This window comes from Homarus americanus, unplaced genomic scaffold (genome assembly GCF_018991925.1).
Source record: "Homarus americanus isolate GMGI-L3 unplaced genomic scaffold, GMGI_Hamer_2.0 scaffold46583, whole genome shotgun sequence".
Classification (NCBI taxonomy): domain Eukaryota; kingdom Metazoa; phylum Arthropoda; class Malacostraca; order Decapoda; family Nephropidae; genus Homarus; species Homarus americanus.
In genome coordinates this window covers 1757291-1765402 of record NW_024731675.1, presented here as the reverse complement: position 1 = coordinate 1765402, position 8112 = coordinate 1757291, and positions in this window count along the sequence as shown.

The window sequence follows — 8112 nt, the reverse complement described above, 5'->3', positions numbered from 1 at the left end:
TAGTACAACAGCATGGTGGTAATAACATATCTCACCACGGTTATCACTTCATTATTTATTTATTTTATTTATTTATTATTTATTTATATATACATAAATTAGAGTGGAATTGAAAAACATAAGTATAATGGGGGAGCAGTACAACATGGGTCGTACAGTAACAAGGTTGAACAAGAGGACAGAGCTGTCAGGATTATGTCTAGTTGGCAATTATGTTTATTGCAATGGTAATTACTTATCTGTTTACATGATAATTGCCGATAAAACGGTTAAGATGATACAATAAAAGCAGGCACTGTAAAGATAGTGACACTGTATCAATTGGCACTGTAGCTAACATTTATTGGGTGCCACTATGTCTCAGAGAGGAGGGAGATAGGTGAGGGGGGGGAGAAAGGAGGTAGGTGAAGGGGGAGAATGGTAGAAGGGTGCGTTTAGAGTGCCAGTATTTGTGGCACTATAATGATCTTGGCACCATTTTAACACACATTATACTGAGTGGCACCCAAGGGAGGGAGAGGTGGGTGCTGGAGTGGGGAGTTAAGTGAGAAAGGGAGGTTGAGGGGGGGGGTGGGAGAGTGAGGGGGAGTTAAGTGAGAGAAAGGGAAGTTGAGGGGAGAGGGGAGTGAGAAGAAAGAGAAAGAGGAGGGAGAGGTGAGGGAGAGAAGGGGTGAGGGAGAAGGAGTGAGGGAGAGAGGTGGGGAGAGAAGGAGTGAGGGGAGAGAAGTGAGGGGGGAGAGGGGTGAGGGAGAGAAGGGGTGAGGGAGAGGGGGAGAAGGGTGAGGGAGAGAAGGGGTGAGGAGAGAAGTGTGAGGGGGAGAGAAGGTGTGAGGGGAGAGAAGAGGTGAGGGAGAGAAGGAGTGAGGGAGAGGGGTGGGGGAGAGAAGTGGAGGGGGAGAGAGGGTGAGGGGGAGAGAGAAGTGTGAGGGAGGAGGTGAGGGGGGAGAGAAGGTGTGAGGGGAGAGGAGTGAGGGAGAGAAGGGGTGGGGGGGAGGAGAAGATGTGGGGGAGAGGGGAGGGGGAGAGAGGTGTGGGGGGAGAGAGAAGGGAGGGGGGGGAGGTGTGTGGGGAGAGAGAGGTGTGTGAGGGGGAGAAGGTGGAGGGGGGGAGAGAGAAGGGTGAGGGGGAGAGAGAGGAAGTGAGGGAGGAGGTGTGAAGAGAGATAAGAGAGATGAAGAAAGAATGAGGGGGGGAGAGAGGTGGGAGGAGGTGTGAGGAGAGAGAGGAAGGAGGTGTGAGGGAGAGAGGGAGGAAGGTGTGAGGGGAGGAGAGAGGGAGGGAGTGAGGAGAGGAGGAGACGTGGGGGAGAGAGGGAGGAGGTGTGAGGGAGAGAGGGAGGAGGTGTGAGGGAGAGAGGGGGAGGAGGAGAGAGAGAGGGGAGAGAGTGAGGGAGGGAGAGGGGGAGGAGGTGTGAGGGGGAGAGAGGGAGGGAGGGAGAGAGTGAGGGAGAGAGTGAGGGAGGTGAGAGGGAGAGGGAGGGTGTGAGGGAGAGAGGGAGGTGTGAGGAGAGAAGGAGGGAGGGAGAGAGTGAGGAGGGAGAGAGAGAGGAGAGAGGTGAGGAGAGAGGGAGGTGTGAGGGAGAGGGAGGAGGTGTGAGGGAGAGAGGGAGAGGTGAGGGAGAGAGGGAGGGTGTGAGGGGTGAGAGAGGGAGCGTGGGGAGAGAGAGGGAGGTGTGAGGGAGGAGGTGTGAGGGAGAGGGGAGGGAGGTGTGGGGGAGTGAGGGAGAGAGAGGAGGGAGGAGTGAGGGGAGAGAGAGGAGGAGGTGTGAGGGTGAGTGAGGAGGCGGAGGAGAGTGAGGGTGTGAGGAGAGAGGGAGAGTGAGGGAGAGAGGAGGAGGAGAGAGGGGAGTGAGGGAGGAGGTGTGAGGGAGAGAGAGAGGGAGAGAAGGAGGTGTGAGGAGAGAGTGAGGAGGTGTGAGGGAGAGAGAGGAGGAGGTGTGAGGGAGAGAGGGAGGAGGTGTGAGGGGAGAGAGGGAGGAGGCGTGTGAGGGAGAGAGGAGGAGACTCAAAGCGCAGATAAACACTAATGTAAATGAATGTACAAATCACAACACAAAATAAAATGCTCTCCACCTGGCAACACTGGGTCCCGGGGCCCCAGAATGTCAACATGGGGAGAGTCGACCTTATGCGCTAGGTGATAAGGGTCAGTGTTGTATGTGAGCCCACCTTGGGGTTACGACCTTATTGTGAGATATACAGACAGCAAGGCTAAAGGATGGTAATGGTGGTGGGGGGAGGGAGGAGGTGAGAGAGAGGGAGGGGGTGAGGGAGAGAGAGAGGGAGAGAGGGAGAGAGAGGGAGGGTGAGGGAGAGAGAGGGAGGGGTGAGGAGAGAGAGAGGGGGAGGGGTGTGAGGAGAGAGGGAGGGTGAGGGAGGAGAGGGAGGGGTGAGGGGGAGAGAGAGGGAGGGTGAGGGAGAGAGAGGGTGAGGAGAGAGAGAGTAGGAGTGAGGAAAGTAAACTAATGTTACTCTATCTATACATACATACATACATACATACATACATACATACATACAGGCAGTTATGTTGTTGTTTACATCACTAATACATTACCCTCGCCGCCATCTTTGTTTACATCATTTCTACAGGTTATAGTCACTTGTTTCTCTCCGCCTCACGTAATGGCGGTCGTCTGGTTTTGTCACTTTCCTTATCAAAGTTTTTCGTGAGCTTTAAGTAACATTTTATACTCCATTTAAGGTCGTAAATTGTTCCGTAAATGGTTGTGAATTGGTTAAGGAGATGTTCCGTGTGTGTGTGTGTGTGTGTGTGTGTGTGTGTGTGTGTGTGTGTGTGTGTGTGTGTGTGTGTGTTTGTTTCCTGTGTGTTTGTATCTGTTTTTCACTTGTTTTTTTGGTATAAATTACTGGATATTTTCATCTTGTTTCCGACTGTCATTTGTTATTAATTTGTTTTGTTTACTTTTGTTTTGGTGTCGTCTCCCCCCCCTCTCTCTCCCTCTCACTATCCCTCTTACCTTCCCCACTCACCTCCCTACTCCTTATATCTCACCCCCTAGTCACCTTTCTCTCTCTCCACCTTATCCCTCTCTCTCCTCTCTCTCTCCCTCCTCCCTCTCCCTCTCCCTCCTTCTCCATCCCACTCCCTCAGTTTCCAGATGTCTCTCACTTTCACCCAAGCCACAAAAGTTAAACTTGCCTCACAAAGTTAACTTCACACACACACACACACACACACACACAGTAGTTTCCCTCCAGTCAGAATTTGGAATCTGGAATTGGGTTAAAAAAGGTAAATTGGAAATAATAATATAATTTGTTGGTAACGATGACGATGATGATGATATATAATAACAACAATAATAAGGATAAAAATAATAAAACAATAATAATAATAATATTAATAACAATAATAATAATAATAACAACAATAATATTAATAATAATAATAACAATAATAATAAAATTAATACTATTAACAACAATAATATATAATAATAATAATAATAATAATAATAACAATAATAATAAAACAATAATAATAACAACAATGATATTAATAATAACAAGAACAACAACAGACCAAGATAAACAATTACAACAAGGAAACAACAAACAGATACAACAACAGGTTATAATAACTCTAAGGTTAATAACAAAAAAATTAGTTCAGTGTTTATTTATTTATTGAGACGAGACACAAATTAATCTCTCTCTCTCTCTCTCTCTGGTGGATATAGAGATAGAGAGAAAATAAAAGAGAAAGGCAGACAGACAGACAGGTAGACAGACAGACAGACAGACAGACAGACAGACAGACAGACAGACAGCATCACCCATAACTCAGGTAAGTGCCACGGTGTAGTTTCTCAGAAGAAAGATGTACCTGGCCAGCTCATTAACCTTATCCCCAGGTGATCTCTGCGTGTTCTGCCCGGGTCTCACAACACCGGTAAGGCCTGTAGTTCCTGCGTCTCCTTCAGGTTGTGATGCAGACCCTGGTGGTTGGAAGGAGAGGTTGTAAGGAGAGGTTGTGAGGAGAGGTTGGAAGGAGAGGTTGAAGGTAAAGGGAGAGGTTGTAAGGGAGAGTTGGGAGAGGTTGGAAGGAGAGGTTGGAAGGGAGAGTGAGAGGTTAGGGAGAGGTTAGGGAGAGGTTGGAAGGAGAGGTTAGTTGAGGGAGGTTGAAGTGGTTGTGAATGTTGTTATTGTTTTAGATATTATTATTATTATTATTATTATTATTATCATTATTATTATTATTATTATTATTATTATTATTATTATTATTATTATTATTATTATTGTTATTATTATTATTATTATTATTATTATTATTATTATTATTATTATTATTATTATTATTATTACAGTATCTAAGCTTACAGTAACACAGTAAGCTTGACTTTATTCTTAACAGTAAAAGCTTAAAGGTGTCCCTCCCCTAATTGACCCCTACCTAACCTAACCAAACACTAACCTAACCTAACCAAACACTAACCTAACCTAACACTAACCTAACCTAACCAAACACCAACCTAACCAAACACTAACCAAACACTACCAAACACTAACCTAACCTAACACTAACCCAACCAAACCAAACACTAACCTAACCTAACCAAACACTAACCTAACCAAACACTAACTCAACCTAACCTAACCAAACACCAACCTAACCTAACCAAACACTAACCAAACCAAACACTAACCTAACCTAACCAAACACTAACCCAACATAACCTAACCAAACACTAACCCAATCAACCAAACACTAACCTAACCAACCAAACACTAACCTAACCTAACACTCAACCAAACCAAACACCTATAACCTAACCTAACCAAACACTAACCTAACCTAACCAAACACTAACCTAAACCAAACACTAACCAACCTAACCTAACCAAACACTAACCAACCTAACCAAACACTTAACTCAACCAAAACACTAACCTAACCTAACCAACACTAACCCAACCCAACCAAACACTAACCTAACCTAACCAAACACTAACCTAACCAAACCAAACACTAACCTAACCTAACCAACACTAACCTAACCTAACCAAACCAAACATAAACCAACCAAACACCAACCTAACCTAACCTAACCTAACCAAACACTAACCAAACACTAACCTAACCAAACCTAACCTAACCAAACCAAACACTAACCTAACCTAACCTAACCAAACACTAACCAAACACTAACCTAACCTAACCTAACCTAACCAAACCAAACACTAACCTAACCTAACCTAACCAAACACTAACCAAACACTAACCAAACACTAACCTAACCCAACCAAACCTTCAACAAGTCATTTTCTCCTCATCTTGTAACCAGGAAAGATCGTCATTATTTTGTTTCATCCTTCTGTATTTCTAGGCACCTTCTTTCTGTAGTTCCTCCCCATCCTGCTGCTGTACCTCCTTCCCTCCTGCTCCTGCTGTAGCTCCTCCTCCCTCCTGCTGTAGCTGTTCTTTTCGCCGCTGTAGATAGGTAGGAATCCGGCCAAAGTTCTGAGGTAAAGGTCAATGGTAGTCAGTGAGGTCTTGTGTGATGTTTTTGTTACTACTACTACTATCACCACCATCATCTTCACTACTACTACTACTACTGCTACTACTACTACTGCTACTACTACTACTGCTGCTGCTTAGCATTGACAACAAGACAGACACAGATAAGACAGAGACAGACAGACAGACAGATAAATACACACACACACACAGACAGACAGACAGATAAAACAGACACACACAGACAGACAGACAGACATAGACTCACCTTCTAAAGACAAAGTTAGGATAGAGCCGGATGTCAGCAGGTCCTGACAGCTCCCCACACACTCGTCAACATATCGTGCTCTAGTCAGCCTGCTGACGCCCTTACTTTGTTTACATTATCAGTTAACACCTTCCTGTGTATGATGATATATCTGTTAGTACACATACATACATGCTTACATATATACATACATACATACATACATGACTCACTTGCCACGGTCAGCTGGGGATAGTGGGTGGGTCGGCAGGGCAGGTCCTTGCCTGCACTGGCGCTGAACGGCTGTGAGGAAGAAGATGGTCTACTTCCTGACACTTCCTAATATTTTTGACACCTCCATAACTAACCAAACCTAACACTCAACCTGTTTTAACACTAACCAAACCTAACACTAACCAAACCTAACACTAACTTAACCCACATAACCAAACCTAACACTAACCTTGTTCAACACTAACCAAACCCACATCAATCCCTTGCCTAACCTATCCTAACCTAACCTAACCTACCTGCCGCTGTGATAATCTTGGTATCTCTTAGTGCCTGCTGTAGTACATGCCCGTGGCCCTTCTTCAGGTAAGGTGAGTGCAGGAGTGAGCGTAAGCTTCCCATAGTGGCGTGATGACCTTGTTTCATCCTGAGGTCTTCCTCGCTCTCTCATGATGCTGACACGTGCCTGAGATGACGTTAGGTTACGTTAGTGTTTGGTTAGGTTACGTTAGTGTTTGGTTAGGTTACGTTAGTGTTTGGTTAGGTTACGTGTAGTGTTTGGTAGGTTACGTTCGTGTTTGGTGTTACGTCAGTGTTTGGTTAGGTTACGTTAGTGTTAGGTTAGTTACGTTAGTGTTTGCTGGTTGCGTTTGCTGGTTACGTCAGTGTTTGGTTAGGTTACGTTAGTGTTAGGTTAGGTTACGTTAGTGTTTGGTTGTTACGTCAGTGTTTGGTTACGTCAGTGTTTGGTTAGGTTACGTTAGTGTTAGGTTAGGTTACGTTAGTGTTGGTTGGTTACGCCGTGCGTTTGCGGTTATTGTCAGTGTTTGGTTAGGGTTACGTTAGTGTTAGGTTAGTTTGCTTAGTGCGGTTGTTACGTCAGTGTTTGCTGGTTACGTCAGTGTTTGGTTAGGTTACGTTAGTGTTTGGTTAGGTTACGTTACAGTGTTTGGTTGCTAGGTCGTGTTGTGTTACGTCATGTTTGGTTAGGTTGGTTAGTGTTTGGTTGTAGGTCAGTGCTTGGTTGTTAGCGTCAGTGTTTAAGATTATGTTAGTGTTTTGGTTAGGTTAGGTTAGGTTAGGTCAGTGTTAGGTTAGGTTAGGTCACACTTACCTCTTTTCTCTCTTGATTATAACTGGTCGACGAGGCAACAGGTTTGTGATGTTTTCTTCTGCCATTGTGTCTCCTCCTTCTTCTTCTTCTTCTTCTTCTTCTTCTTCTCCTTCTTTCAAGTCTTATTTATCCCTGTGTCTGATGATCCTTTTGGCCTTTATTCTGTTATTTATCTGTCTCTCTGTCTCTCTGTCTGTCTCTCTGTCTCTCTGTCTGCCTCTCTGTCTCTCTGTCTCTCTCTGTCTCTCTGTCTCTCTGTCTGTCTCTCTGTCTCTCTGTCTCTCTGTCTGTCTCTCTGTCTCTCTGTCTGTCTCTCTGTCTCTCTGTCTCTCTGTCTGTCTCTCTGTCTCTCTGTCTGTCTCTCTGTCTCTCTCTCTCTCTGTCTCTCTGTCTGTCTGTCTCTCTGTCTTGTTGACTTATAGTGTGTGTTTGTGATCAGTATTATCTACTAGTATCCTGTCTGTAAATATCTCATGTATGATGTATGAATACCTCGTGTGTGATGTATACCTCGTGTGTGATGAATACCTCGTGTATGATGTATACCTCGTGTGTGATGTATACCTCGTGTGTGATGTATACCTCGTGTGTGATGTATACCTCGTGTGTGATGAATACCTCGTGTATGATGTATACCTCGTGTATGATGTATACCTCGTGTGTGATGTATACCTCGTGTGTGATGTATACCTCGTGTATGATGTATACCTCGTGTATGATGTATAAGTACCTCCTGTATGAGCTGGTATCCAATGAGGTTCTGTTGGGTCAGCTGTTGTTGTTGTGGCTCTGTCGTTGCTATGGTAACCGCGTCTCACTGTAGTCATGGTAACGAATATTAATGGATCAAATTTTCAGTGGGATTGAGCCCCCCTTTATATGTACTCTAATATGTACTCTCGCATGTTAAAAATGGGTCGAGGGTACACACACACATATACATACACACACCATAGTAAGAGTTTATTTATAATCTTTGAGTAATAATAATAGTTATCCCTTCAAAATAATATTCTCGTTTTCTAGTTGAATA